The sequence below is a fragment of the Lasioglossum baleicum genome, chromosome 19 (assembly GCF_051020765.1).
Source record: "Lasioglossum baleicum chromosome 19, iyLasBale1, whole genome shotgun sequence".
Taxonomy (NCBI): domain Eukaryota; kingdom Metazoa; phylum Arthropoda; class Insecta; order Hymenoptera; family Halictidae; genus Lasioglossum; species Lasioglossum baleicum.
In genome coordinates this window covers 7,060,775-7,076,610 of record NC_134947.1, presented here as the reverse complement: position 1 = coordinate 7,076,610, position 15,836 = coordinate 7,060,775, and positions in this window count along the sequence as shown.

Below are 15,836 nucleotides of genomic sequence, written 5' to 3'. Positions count from 1 at the left end.
GAATAATTACCCAGGCAGCGAAACCTGCTCGAGCAGATTATGACCAAATGTCTGCAATCGTACTTTGCAAAAATCCTGCTTTGTCTGGAGCAGGATTTGCTTCATATTTGCTCTGAATCTGCCGATCAAAACCTGTCGGCAGATACCGAGCCGAAGTATACTAGAATATATGTATACCAGAATATTCCTGAATTTACCAAAGTATACTGGAATATACTTGAATATAGTAGAAAATGCTTGAATGTATAAAAACATACTAGGATACACCAGAATGTATTTGAATATACCAAAATAAACGTGAATATACTAGAATATACCTGAATATACATAAGAATATAATGTAATACACCAAAATATAGCAGAATATACGAGAATATACTAGGTCATTCAGAAAGTTCATAGCCTAACAATGAAATGACATGAAATAATGAGTCAAAATACTTTTATTCTTCAGTATATTCTCCCTTAAGCTCAATACATTTTTTCCAGCGATTTTCTAATTCATTTACCCCATCTCGCAAAATGATTTTCCTCGAGACCTCTAAAATCCTCATCCTACGACTGCTATAACTTCTTCATTTGATGAAAAACGCCCGCCAGGTAGGGTTTTTTCGAGGTTTGGTAACAAATGGAAGTCGGAGGGGGCCAGGTCTGGTGAATATGGGGGATGCTCCAACAATTCGTGGCGTAACTCCTTCAATTTGGCCATTGCAAGGACACTTTTGTGAGCCGGTGCATTGTCCTGGTGAAAAATGACTTTTTTCTTCGCTAAGCCAGGTCTTTTCTCCCGAATTTGTGCATCCAGTTGACCCAAAAGGTTTCAGTAATACTCTCCAGTTATTGTTCTCCTGGTTCGAAGGTAATCAATTAACAAAATTCCTTTTGCATCCAAAAAAACGGATGCCACGACATTCTTTGTCGATTTTGACTACTTTGGCTGCTTTGGAGCTGAACAACCGTGCTTAGTCAACTCTATGGTTTATTGTCGCAATGCAGGATCATATCGGTAAACCCAAGTCTCATCCACGGTTAGAAATCGACCCACAAAGTCAGTTTTATTTTTTTGCAAACGATCCAAATGTTGTTGAGAACATTTCACGCGAATGCGTTTCATTAATTCTAATTTAAAACTAATTCATTAGTTAACATCTCATGAACTGAGCCAGTTAAGATGCCTGTGGCCTCAGCTAAATCAACCACAGTTAATCGCCGGTCTTCCAAAACCAAATCACGGACACGATCAATAATTTCTGAAGTGGTTGCACCTCTTGGACGGTCCTGAACGTGGATCATCATTAATGTCTGCACGGCCATTTTTAAATAGGGCAACCCATTTTTTTACCATTGCATACGAAGGAGCACTGTCCCCTAACACATTCACCGTATCATCAAAAATTTCCTTCCCGCTTAATCCTTTTTTATATAAATATTCAGTGACTGCACTATTTTTCTAGTTTTCCATTTTTCTAACCAAAGCAAACACGTCTACTTTAATCAGCTGCCTGAACAGTAGCGCGTTATAACTAGTTTGGGCCTTGGGCAAAGTAGAATTTCGGGACCCCTATCCCCAACGAAATAACTTTATGAGAAAAAGGTAGAATTTAGATCTTGGTTTGTGTTCGGGGCCCCCTTTCGCTTGGGGCCCAAGTTGCCCATAGGGTAATGCGCCACTGCTTGTGGTTGAAAGGAGAATGAAATGATAATGGATATTGTAACCAGTATTTGTTAGAATATTGTTGTCAAGACGATCTCACAAAGTTTTACATGGATGTGTCTAGGAATCCCCATTTGGCACTTCATCAATTCCAGTCTTGAATTGCAAAGAAAATGGAGATGGAGTTATACGAGGCTTGTAGGAACGTGTTAGAGACCATTAGCGAGATTCTGCGAACAGTAATCCGCCGCTGTTAAACTTAACCCTAAGTCTGGCTTCCTAGTTAAGAAAGTGATCGGCGTATATGGCGACGGTACGTCCTCACTGCCAAGTAGATGGAACACATGTGTGTATCGGTGCGAGGAACGACCGGTATCCGCAGAATGGGACTATCCGTAAGGAGACCGAGGTCAAGTTAACCCCGTGAATCCTTGTCGATCCCTTGCAGCACTTTATTAACCGATGGAAACCACCAGCCGACGATCAAAAGGAACTGGGGAGGGACTGGTTGCCAGACGGACTAGTTAACATTATTTCATCTCGTTGTACCAGAGCCCCGGGCAATGACTTTGAGACCGACAAACTTGGAAGCGACGCTTCTCTCACCGCGTCGAACAGATGACGCAGAGTTGGTCCAGGGATATTACCATCTGTCACCAGTCACTTTACGCTAGCAACGCAACGCAACGCCGCGTGAAATCCAGTTACGTACTACCTAGTTCAATTAGAAAATCCACTGCGCTTTGACTGCCGTGACAATCATATATGGCCGACACAATTTCCTTCTATCAAACTTGAAAGTCCCATTTGTGTTACGATAAGTAGGCAAATTCTCCCGTGCACACTTTCTTTCCTAAAATGCATCGATCCTTCGCGCTTCTAAACTACCCAATCAGCAAAATCTGTAGCTATTACTGCGGGTGTACACTTCCGTCCATAAATCGCTGGACACTTACTTATCTTTAACAAAATGGTAATCAAAGAAGACAAGCTTCTAGCTATATTTTACTGTATTATTTCGATTATTATAGATGTAGCAAATTAAATCGAATATCAAATTAAATATATAGATGTGTATTGTGGAATGATTATTCAATAAAATGGTAATTAAAGAATACAAGCTTCCAGCTTGATTTTACTGTTTTATTTTTGTTGCGATGTACCTATTATACGATAATATTTAAATGCAAAATTAAATATATAGATATAGTATTTGAATAAATTTTGGGAACAAAAGATTGATAAATTGTTCGACGATTATTAAAAAAAATGGTAATTGAAGAATACAAGCTTCCAGCTAGATTTTACTGTATTATTTTGATTATTATAGATGTAGCAAATTAAATCCAATGCAAAATTAAATATATAGATATTGTGGAATGATTATTCAATAAAATGGTAGTTTATATTAATTTATAATTTATATTAATGGTTTTATTTTTGTTGAGATGTACCTATTATACGATAATATTTAAATTCAAAATTAAATATATAGTTATAGTATTTGAATAAATTTTGGAAACAAGAGGTTGATAAGTTGTGGGACGATTATTCAACAAAATGGTAATTGGAGAATACAAGCTTCCAGCTAGATTTTACTGGTATTATTTTGATTATTATAGATGTAGCAAATTAAATCGAATGCAAAATTAAATATATAGATATTGTGGAATGAATATTCAGTAAAATGGTAATTGAAGAATAAAAGCTTGTAGCTTGATTTTACTGTTTTATTTTTGTTGAGATGTACCTATTATACGATAATATTTAAATTCAAAATTAAATAGTATTTGAATAAATTTTGGAAACAAGAGGTTGATAAATTGTTCGACGATTATTAAAAAAAATGGTAATTGAAGAATACAAGCTTCCAGCTAGATTTTACTGTATTATTTTGATTATTATAGATGTAGCAAATTAAATCCAATGCAAAATTAAATATATAGATATTGTGGAATGATTATTCAATAAAATGGTAGTTTATATTAATTTATAATTTATATTAATGGTTTTATTTTTGTTGAGATGTACCTATTATACGATAATATTTAAATTCAAAATTAAATATATAGTTATAGTATTTGAATAAATTTTGGAAACAAGAGGTTGATAAGTTGTGGGACGATTATTCAACAAAATGGTAATTGGAGAATACAAGCTTCCAGCTAGATTTTACTGGTATTATTTTGATTATTATAGATGTAGCAAATTAAATCGAATGCAAAATTAAATATATAGATATTGTGGAATGAATATTCAGTAAAATGGTAATTGAAGAATAAAAGCTTGTAGCTTGATTTTACTGTTTTATTTTTGTTGAGATGTACCTATTATACGATAATATTTAAATTTAAAATTAAATAGTATTTGAATAAATTTTGGAAACAAGAGGTTGATAAATTGTTCGACGATTATTAAAAAAAATGGTAATTGAAGAATACAAGCTTCCAGCTAGATTTTACTGTATTATTTTGATTATTATAGATGTAGCAAATTAAATCCAATGCAAAATTAAATATATAGATATTGTGGAATGATTATTCAATAAAATGGTAGTTTATATTAATTTATAATTTATATTAATGGTTTTATTTTTGTTGAGATGTACCTATTATACGATAATATTTAAATTGAAAATTAAATATATAGATATAGTAGTTGAATAAATTTTGTAAACAAGAGGTTGATAAATTGTGGGACGATAATTCAACAAAATGGTAATTGGAGAATACAAGCTTCCAGCTAGACTTTACTGGTATTACTTTGATTATTATAGATGTAGCAAATTAAATCGAATGCAAAATTAAATATATAGATATTGTGGAATGAATATTCAGTAAAATGGTAATTAAAGAATAGAAGCTTCCAGTTTGATTTTATTGTTTTATTTTTGTTGAGATGTACCTATTATACGATAATATTTAAATTCAAAATTAAATATATAGTTATAGTACAAAATGGTAATTGGAGAATACAAGCTTCCAGCTAGATTTTACTGTATTATTTTGATTAGATGTACTAAATTACAATAAATTTATAGATATTGTGTAATGATTATCCAATAACTTTATTGTTTTACTTCAATTACATATGTTGTTTGAATAAATGATGGAAAAAACAGATTGAGAAATTGTGGGATGATTATGGGACAGCTCTAGAAGCCAAATTGGAAAACAATTACCCCACAGAAATTCTAAAGGTTAGAGAATATAAGAATAACAATTAATATTTAGAGATTATAGGATATTTTGGTCAGATTTGATTTATATGTTCCCTAGATTCGAAAAAATTAGTAAGGGCCATTTTTATTCAATAATATAGGTCTTTCAATAACAAAAAATAGTCTGCATCGAAATTTGAGTAAGTGTCTGGTGACTTATGGACGGGAGTGTACGTTTCACTGTGGTATTTTTTCCAATTGAATTAAAATACGTACAAGGTATGTATTTATCGTTGAAGAAATAATTGAATCCTGAATAAAAAGCTATTTACTGAAATATTCTAGTTTCTCGCAATGAGATTAAAATACGTAAAAAGAGTTGGAGAGAGAATTGGAACCTGGATAAAAAGCTATATTGGTATATTTATATTGCTCTTCCCCGTTTTTCACTCCGTACACCCTTACAGTTTTTTGCACCCTATACACCCTTACATTATTGTCCACAGAGTGGATTGGATGGTGGCCTGTGTTCGGACTCTACCTGTCTCACGTGAAGATTATTACGTGGTTAAATTGTCGTGAGATAGTGCATACGTGACAGTGGAATTACCCGAGCGGGTCCCGAGAGTTAGAGCGATCATTTTCAATAGATATCGAGTGCATTTTTCTACCGAGCCGATTACTAAATTTGTCCTCATGGGCTTCGATCGTGCTTGATCGTGACGAATGGCAGACTGCGTTTTCTTGTCCGTTCGGTAATTGCGTTTCTTGACGCTCGCGGACTGGACATTGCCGAAGGGGTTACGTACCGGGTGACCTGACAATCAATGCGACTCGCTCGAGAGCCTTGTTCTTTCTAAAGGACAAGCTTCGGAAATCACTCCTTCCTCGGAATATTGTGAAGTCGATGAAGTGATCGAGGTGGAGTCGAGTCTAAACGTCCGGACAAAAACTCTCGTTCGCGTGCTGCTGCATCGACGCCATTTTGATTTGCCGGAGGTCACTGTATTTCAGATTACGTACCAAGTTAAAAATTAACTCTCCTTCTCTCTGTCAACTCGTTTATCTTATATTCTTTCAAATTCAATTAAGTGTACACACGACCCAACTAACTAACTAAACCCAACTAAATAACTTTATGAGAAAAACGTAGAATTTGGATCTTGGTTTGTGTTCGGGGCCCCGGGCATTTGCCCAAGTTGCCCATAGGGTAACACGCCACTGGATCCAGGGTTGTTTTATGCATTTTCCGAGGTTTTTCAAAATTGTGCGGAAGGATAAACTCTTCCATTTTGTGTGTTCGTAATTATCCTGCTACTAATCCGTTAATATTCTTTTAATCTTAATGATTAGACTACGGATGTTTGTGAATTTATGGAGAAATTGGTTGGCCGAAATATAAAACGGTAAAAAATTTTAAAAATTCAAGAATGTTGCAATGTTGCTTTTAATGTAACAAACTCGTTGAGGGATGAAATCAATTGTTCTGTTATTGCTTCTTTTCACAATCAATGCAAAACATTTTTATTTAGCAAAAAGACCTATTATTAATGACCCTTATGAACCCCCTCAAGGTCAAAAATATTTGAGGTCAAGCGAAAAATATGGAAATTAGTATGCAGTCTAATATGATAGTGCTCGACCCAGGAATAATAATATTTTTCATCTGAAATGCGCCCCACATTGTGGAGAACGTCGAACATATTCGACATTGCCCCTGAAGGACACCAAATATTTTCCCACAGAATAATTTTATCGAAAAATTTTTCAGAAAACATCTATCTAGATTTGTATAAGTAATCACAATTTTTGTAAACAATCCGATGTATACCGGCCGATTCAGGAGAAACGGAACAGCTAAACAGCTCCGTTAGGTTTGAAGGTTTGAATTTATCGAACACATATTGAAAATTGAAAGTTGCCAGAGAAGTGTAGAAGCAATAAATTCGTCTAAGGATTGCTCGCAAAGATAGAAGAAAATGTTAGAGAAAGAAGTTGTTGTTTTCAAGGTCTTTCGAAGGTCATCGATGATTTTTAAATGGCACCGTATATTTTTAACTCGACAGTATCGTAGCCGATGTCAAGACGAGTTCAACGATGTCGTACGCTGCGATCTTCAAATGACCTTGGCACTGATAAATAGGTACAGTTCGACAACTCCTGGATTTTTCCCGAGCGTTTCAACTTCGGCTCGCAGCTTCGGCTGAGAAATGAAAAGGAAAGTGGAGGAACGTGCGGAATTCTTGCACGTCAATAATAGAAACACTGTTACGTTCGCCTCCCCGGTAATGTCAATAATAAAGTTTACGACTTTAATAACTGCAGTCGATGGCACGAATTCCGCAGTCTGATTCCCGCGAGGCTGCGGCTCTTCTACGACCGTTCGGCAAGTAAAATCGAAGGAGAATTTACGAAACCGGGCCGTAAAAAAATCGGACAGTTACTTACCGAGCGACTCGCGATAGAACGCGATTCGAGGAATCGCAAAATACGATTCCTAATTCCTTGGCATTCCTGGCCGCTGGCACCGGTGCCTCGGGGACCACGTACCGGGTGACCTAATAATCTCTTGCGAATCAGTACTCGAATAATATCGGTTGAATTGCAAATGTTTATGATCCGAAGAAAAGTACGTCGAATTCAATCGATCGGCTTCAATCGGCTTCAATCGGCTTCAATCGAGCTCTACATTATTCGTTAGCAGACAGCGGATTTGATGCATTCATAACAAAAATGCAATCATAACAAAAAGATGCGGAAAACGTAAAAGTACGGTGACATTGTTCTCGATCGATTAAAATTATTTACACGAGAAATAAATCTTTCTTTAGCTTCGTTTCCGTGCGAACGATGTGTAAAAATCACGGAGGGCAGACTTGAAGCGAGTGAAACAAATTGGGTGGCTACGTGAATTAAAACGATCGTTTTTACCACGCTTATATTACCTTGCCGAGTTGTTGTTGTTATTGTTGTATGGGTTAAATCTTGTAATCGAATTTTAAACCACTTCCCGATGAGCTGGAGACTTGAAATTTTAAACATAGCTCAGAACTGTGCGTTCAGGAGAAAGAGAAATGTTAATATTAACCGTCACACCTCGCCCCGCGACGCTTGGTAGTACGTGATCGCGTTCAGCGATCCCCACTCCGCGCGCCAGCGCTCCCCACTCCACTACGCGTTCCCACTCCGACTCATCCCCACTCCACTGACCCATTTCGCACCGAAGAAGCTCAGTCAGTGTGGTGTTCCGTTCATTCAGTTCCATTTCGGACTCCTCATTCTATCTCGCGTATTTCCATATCTTGCGTTTCTATATCTTACTATTTCGTACCAGTATTACTATATCTTGCATTCCATTTTAACCACGCTTATATTAAAATGCACTAAAAAGGAGGAAATAATTTTTTCGGACATTAGTCACTATAAATAAAAGCGTGAAGCGCCCACGAAAATTACGTCAATATAGTTTAGCGCTCCACGCTTTTATTTATAGTCACTAATGTCTAAAAAAATTATTTTCTTCTTTTCAGTGCATTTTTTTATAATAAAAATAAATAAATAATCTGTAAACTAGATGTACAGGAAGGAGCATAACTGATTCCACACAGTTTAAATCGGAACAACTTTTTTATTAATGGACCAAACGACTTCAATTTCTCTGTGAGGCTAGAAGAATTCGTTTAGTAAATGATGTGTAAAAAATATGTTGAAAAAATGCATTTGGACGGAACCGTGAAAAACAATAGTAAAAATTAACTTTTACAACCTTTTTTAGCTGGGCCAATAACGAAAATTCAAAGGATGTGTCTGGTCGAGTGGTATAAATTACATACGCTCTGAAAATTTCATTGAAATTGGTTAATTGGTTTACCAATTATAAACGATCAAAAATGGTAAAACTTGCCAGTTTATGGTACACTAAAAATTACCATTTTTTATCGTTTATACTTCGTAAACCGATTAACCAATTTCAATGAAATTTTCAGAGCGTGTATAATTTATACCAGTTGACAAAACGCATTTTTTAAATTTTCGTTATTGGCCCAGCAAAAAAGGTTGTAAACAATCAATTTTTACTATTGTTTTCCACAATTCCGACCAAATGCGTTTTTTCAACTTACATATTTATTAGACGTCATTTACTAAACTAATTCTTTTAAACTTACAGAGAAATCGAAGTTGTTTGGTCCATTCATATAAAAGTTATTCTGATTTAAAGTGTGTGCAATCAGTTATGCTCCTTACTGTAGATTAGAAAAGCTATTTAAAAAGACTGCACACGTAGAGAAAAATTATTTAGTAGGACCGCACACGTAGAAAAAAATTATTTAAAAGGACTGCACGCTTATTTTCACGGAGGATACATACAGGGTGTCCAAAGAATGTTGTACTTCCTTGACAGGTATGATTTCTGAGGTCATTTGAAAAAATTACAATATAATATTCACACATTATTACAACGCTTTTCAGAACAACTTTTCCAGAAGAGTCTAATACATTTTTATGATGCAGTTAAAACGATTCAATAATTAATTAACTGCACAGAGAGCGAGACAGAGCTTTCAAGACCGCTTCAGACGCGATAAATTCGCAGAAGAATTCCGGACAACGTTTTACCGATGCTCTCCGACGTAACTTCTGCGTTTGACGACCAGTTTCCAGACGAAATAGACTTCGCTATCGGGAGCAGGTGATTGAAATGCAGGCGACACCTCATCACCGTAAAATTAAGCTCGTTGCAGACGGCAATCGGTCGTTCGTCGTGTCCACGGTGCACCGGTGGAGCCAAGTGCTCCAGATTCGTGTCCCAAGGATGTTGATTGCGACAATCCGAGTGCCCATGCCTGCGGGCAACACGGATTCCCATATCTGTGAGCGCTGGCCACGCCAGCGAGCTTAGAAAGTAAACTTCCATGAGCCTGGACTGCGCCTTCGGCTGCTGCTGGCTGCTTAATTATTTAATTATACGAACCGCGACGGCGGGAACCGGGTTTGCGGAAGAGTGGAGCGATCGCACGAACCCCTGATCGAGCTTACCACAGAGATCGAGCCGCGGAGGATCCATCATTGCGCGCGGAAGGTCCTCTGGTAGTTTAAAGTCCGGTCTATCCTCCGCCATTAGTGATAATTACTATTTCGTCGTCATTTTTAGTCGCGTATGTTTTTTAATATTGCATTGTCATCCAGTTCTGAGCTATGTTTAAAGTTTCAAGTCTCTAGCTTATCGGGAAGTGGTTTAAAATTCGATTACAAGATTTGGCTGATACAACAACAACAACAACGCTAATATAAGCGTGGTAATAAAAACAAAAACTTTCTAAAAACCACGCTTATATTAAAATGCACTAAAAAGGAGAAAATGATTTTTTTAGACATTAGTTACTATAAATAAAAGCGTGGAGCGCTAAATTATATTGACGTAATCTTCGTGGGCGCTCCACGCTTTTATTTATAGTGACTAATGCCTGAAAAAATTATTTTCTCCTTTTTAGTGCAGTTTAATATAAGCGTGGTTTTTAGAAAGTTTTTGTTTATATATTTTTTTATTTTCTACTTTTCAGTCTTTTTTAAATGGAACGCAAGATATAACAATACTGGTATGAAACAGTCAGATATGGAAATACGCGAGATAGAATGAGGGGATGACTCCGAGAGACGACGTCTCTTGATGGAGTCTGAAATTGTCCGAAATGCAACTGAATTCACAGAACACCATACTGATTGAGCTCTTTCGGTGCGAAGTGGAGTGGGGAGCGCTGGCGCGCGGAGTGGGGATCGCTGAACGCGATCACGTACTACAGAGCGTCGCACGACGAGGTGCGACGGTTAATATTAAAATTTTTTTCTCCTGAACGCACAGTGTTGGTTTTAAATTTGTTTTTTAATATTGCATTGTCATCCAGTTTTGAGCTATGTTTAAAGTTTCAAGTCTCTAAGCTCACCGGGAAGTGGTTTAAAATTCAATTACAAGATTTGGCTGATACAACAACAACAACGACAACTCGGCAAGCTAATATAAGCGTGGTAATAAATAGATCACTTTTGGAATGATTTAAATTACTTTTATTTGGATAAGAAGTTTAGTTATTATTTGCAATTAAAATCACACGTTTATTTATTATTTAAAATAAAATTTGCCCAACGATTGATTCGACTCTGATCTCGCGTTGAATCGTATAAAATAAAATTCCTACGATATGTAACTGCAAATACGCGAATAATTAAATTTTAAATAGGTCACTTTGTACGCGATACAATCGCTTGGCACGTAATCGTGATCTCTTTCTAAGTTTTCTGGTGTTAGTGATGACCTAGAATGATTACTCATCATATTACAGCACACAATCGAGGCAAAAGTTCTCCTCCCGCTGCCGCGCGAAATAATCAATTTCCGCGAGACTTCTTGCCAAAGAGAATGCTTTTAAATTTCACCGGAATTCTTAAAGAATAGAGATGAAATCGACTGATAAGTGTTCACCGGAGCCGATAATCCATAATTCGGTCCAATTCGTCCATGCGTTGCGACATAGGTATGCACCGTGTGTTCTTGCGTTTGATTTAATTCCGTTACTTACGGAAATCTGTAAAAATGGAGGCTCGAGTATCGCATAAAATAGAAGAAATATGTCGGATAACTCGGTGGTGTGAAAGGTTTCGTTAATTATTCCCTGGAAAATGCATCCGATTTGCAAAGATGTCGGCGACCTTAATTCGCCTCGTCGGAAACTAATCTAAAGTTTTTCGCAGCGACCGGTTTTGCGGCGTATCGCAGTCACCTCTCGAGTGTTTCTGTAATGAGCATATTCCACGTTCAGAGAATATAATTAATTACACGATTAGTGATCTGATATATCGTTATTAATGTGTACCGTACGCGATGCAAATGGGAAATGGAAATCAGCGGCGGTGTAATGACACTTGCTACTGCTGCTCAACGTGTGCTTAACCTACCGACTACTAAAAGCGATTGGCGTCGCCTTATAAATATTACAATGTTCACCTACTAATTATTTCTACAGTCTTATTCTTTGTACAGATTTCTATAAATTATTTTTGACGAGTAAAGAATATTCCTCGCAGTATGCTTTAACTATATCAAGCAGAATGTGATTGCAAGACGCTGGAACCAAATAAAAATTTCGTTTTACTTTTAATTATCTTATTAAGGTGAAACTAATACACTGGTGCATTAAATCTTTTTAATATCTCCACTGTTTTAAATTGTACGTACCCATTTTTGTCATGAATGCATAAATCAGGAGTCTAGTGATGAGGAGATCAAGAATTTCGATGATAGTTTTATGGATTGTTTCTACTAAAGTGTAGCATGATATTCGGTTAAATGACCAAAAATGATGAGAATGCATTTTATGGCAAATAAACTGAAACAAAGTTAGAGAGTAATATATGTATATTTAATAAACTCAAACGAGGTTTGAGTAAAATTTAATAAACGCAAACGAAGTTTGAGTAATATTTAATAAACTCAAACGAAGTTTGAGTAATATTTAATAAACTCGTACAAAGTTTGAGGAATAGTTAATAAACTGAAACAAAGTTTGGGTGATATTATACAAACTCAAACGAAGTTTGACTAATATTATATAAACCGAAACAAAGTTTGAGTACTATTTAATAAACCGAAACAAAGATTGAGTAATATTTAATAAATTCAAACGATGTTAGAGTAATATTTTAATAAATATTCAATTTAATAATTGAAACAAAGTTTGAGTAATATTTAATAAACCGAAATAAAGATTGAGTAATATTTAATAAACCGAAACAAAGTTTGAGTACTATTTAATAAACCGAAACAAAGATTGAGTAATATTTAATAAACTCAAACGATGTTAGAGTAATATTTTAATAAATATTCAATTTAATAATTGAAACAAAGTTTGAGTAATATTTAATAAACCGAAATAAAGATTGAGTAATATTTAATAAACCGAAACAAAGTTTGAGTACTATTTAATAAACCGAAACAAAGATTGAGTAATATTTAATAAACTCAAACGATGTTAGAGTAATATTTTAATAAATATTCAATTTAATAATTGAAACAAAGTTTGAGTAATATTTAATAAACCGAAATAAAGATTGAGTAATATTTAATAAACCGAAACAAAGTTTGAGTACTATTTAATAAACCGAAACAAAGATTGAGTAATATTTAATAAACTCAATTTAATAATATTGAAACAAAGTTTGACTAATATTATATAATCCGAAACAAAGTTTGAGTAATATTTAATAAACCGAAATAAAGATTGAATAATATTTAATAAACTCAAACAAAGTTTGAGTAATATTTAATAAACTGAAACAAAGTTTGAGTAATATTTAATAAACCGAAATAAAGATTGAGGAATATTTAATAAACTGAAACAAAGTTTGAGTAATATTTAATAAACCGAAATAAAGATTGAGTAATATTTAATAAACCCAAACGAAGTTTGAGAAATATTTAATAAACTGAAACAAAGTCTGAGGATTATTTAATAAACTGAAACAAAGTTTGAGTAATATTTAAAGAGTAGGCGAAACACAAAATTGTAAATTCCAAAAGTTGCTGTATTATTTTAACACTGAACCTACTACGGTCAAATTCGCCGGTTTCCTATATCATAGTTATTGAAATGATAAAGACGCTTTCATAGGAAATGACGGAACAATGAGAACCGTACCAAGTTCATTTTCGCGTTGTCTCGCGTTGCATTTCCTTGAACATTCATGCTTCGAATTCGGCTAAAAGGTCAAAAATAAAGAGAATGAGTTTGATAGCAATAACAAGGGGGTGGAGCACAAAATAGTACATTTAAAAACCTTTCTGTATCATTTTAAGACTATAAAGTGAATGTTTACGTAGCTGCTGTATCTCGAGCTTCGTGCAACGTTCTATTTCGCGTAGAAATCCGTCGCCTAGTCACGAGAATGACCAAGAGAGTTTCATAGTTGGCAAATTCCGCAATGGACGCGAGTGTCTGGGAAAGAAAAGGCGGAGGGTTGTATCCGCGGATAGGAACAAGCGCAAACAGCTGTAATTCCAGCGAGATTCGATCCGGATAACCGTCAGTCACCTGGTCAAAAGATTGTTGTTCGCTTTGATTGGCCTGTGGCATGATCTAAATCGGCGCAGCCGGAGCAGGAGATTTTATCTTGGCGAGCCGGTTGCCCAATTCTGTGGTGCTTCCTCGATGTTTTCTCGTGCACCGGTGACCGGCTATCACGGCGTGTAGATCGTTTTTCGCGATCCGACCGTCCCGTCATGGCGCGTTTCGAATTTCTGCTCGCTCCGTGGAGCGTGAACCTCCTTCGAGCACTGCCGTTCCTTTTTCGCGAGCTTTTTACGAACACGCCACGGCTATTACGCGTCGCAAATTAATTGCCGAGCATTGATAGCCACGATCGAGTGATCTCGTAGATCGATCGTTGACTCCCGACTGTCTACGACACCCTCTGTCCTTCGACGCTCGAATCAAACGATTTCTTTCGGACGCCCAAACCGTTTCAAACCGGATTGGGAAAAGGTTATCGGTAGACAGCGGACACTATGCAATTATGACAAACATGAATAGGTGCGATTGAAGATGGTAAATATGCTAGGAGGATTTCAAAATGCTATTATATTATTTTCAACCTATGAAACATGTTAACTCTTTGCACTCCGAATTATTTTTCAATTTTCTTGCCAACAACTCCCTGATATTTCAAGTGTTTGATTTGAAATTTACATCGAAGAACAGTTTCCTTGACTGCTACTTATTTTAAACACATTCGTTTACTAATTATATTAAATATTACTCAAACTTTGTTTCAGTTTATTAAATATTATTCAAACTCCGTTTGAGTTTATTAAATATTACTCAAACGTCGTTTCAGTTTATTAAATATTACTCAAACTTTGTTTCAGTTTATTAAATATTACTCACACTTCGTTTAAGTTTATTAAATATTATTCAAACTCCGTTTGAGTTTATTAAATATTACTCAAACTTCGTTTCAGTTTATTAAATATTACTCAAACTTCGTTTGAGTTTATTAAATATTACTCAATCTTTGTTTCGGTTTATTAAATATTACTCAAACTTTGTTTCGGTTTATTAAATATTACTCAAACTTCGTTTGAGTTTATTAAATATTACTCAATCTTTATTTCGGTTTATTAAATATTACTCAAATTTTGTTTCGGTTTATTAAATAATATAAACTTCGTTTGAGTTTTTATATAAAATTACTCAAACTTTGTTTGTGTTTATTAAATGTTACTCAAACTCTGTTTGAGTTTATTAAATATTACTTGCTCATTATGGTTATTTACCATAAAAAATAATGTCTATTTTCATTGATAATGTGAAATTCAATGATTACTGTCTTCCCTGTGATGAAATATGATCTCGACTAAAAATGATCCTTAGCAGAGGATAGAATGGACGTGGCAATCGAATTTCACACAGCAACAGTGCAAACAATAATCTATTGAGTCGCGATATAAATTCGTTCGTTCATAAACTCGTTGGCTATAAGAAGTATTTATTTCATCACATTTATCCGACTTTACAATGAGTCACAACTAAATCGTTAAAGTCAGAACATACATACTTACAGTTGCAAACCGAACGAATTTATGTTACAACAGTTATGTTATGAAACTTATTTCTTTTCGAACATTTGACTATTAGTTAAATCTATACTATTTCCTATGATACTTCAACGAAAGTATAATATATTGAAAATGTTTGGTTGATTTTTATTTCATTGGTAATTGATTATACAATCCAATAGAATCGAACACTGTGGCGTCCAAATAGAGCTTCAGCTCGCGAGCTGTTCGCTAAAGTGTGTACTCGGCATTAGAACGGGACCAGTCCGCTGCAATTACAACAAAATGGTTAAACGAGACAGATTGACGAGGAAAGTGCGGCTTAATTAGTGTAGCGCGCTATGAAATCGTTGTTACAGCAACGCTTATTATGATTTTACTGCCAAATCAGGCCGTTTCCCAGAATGCTGCTTTGT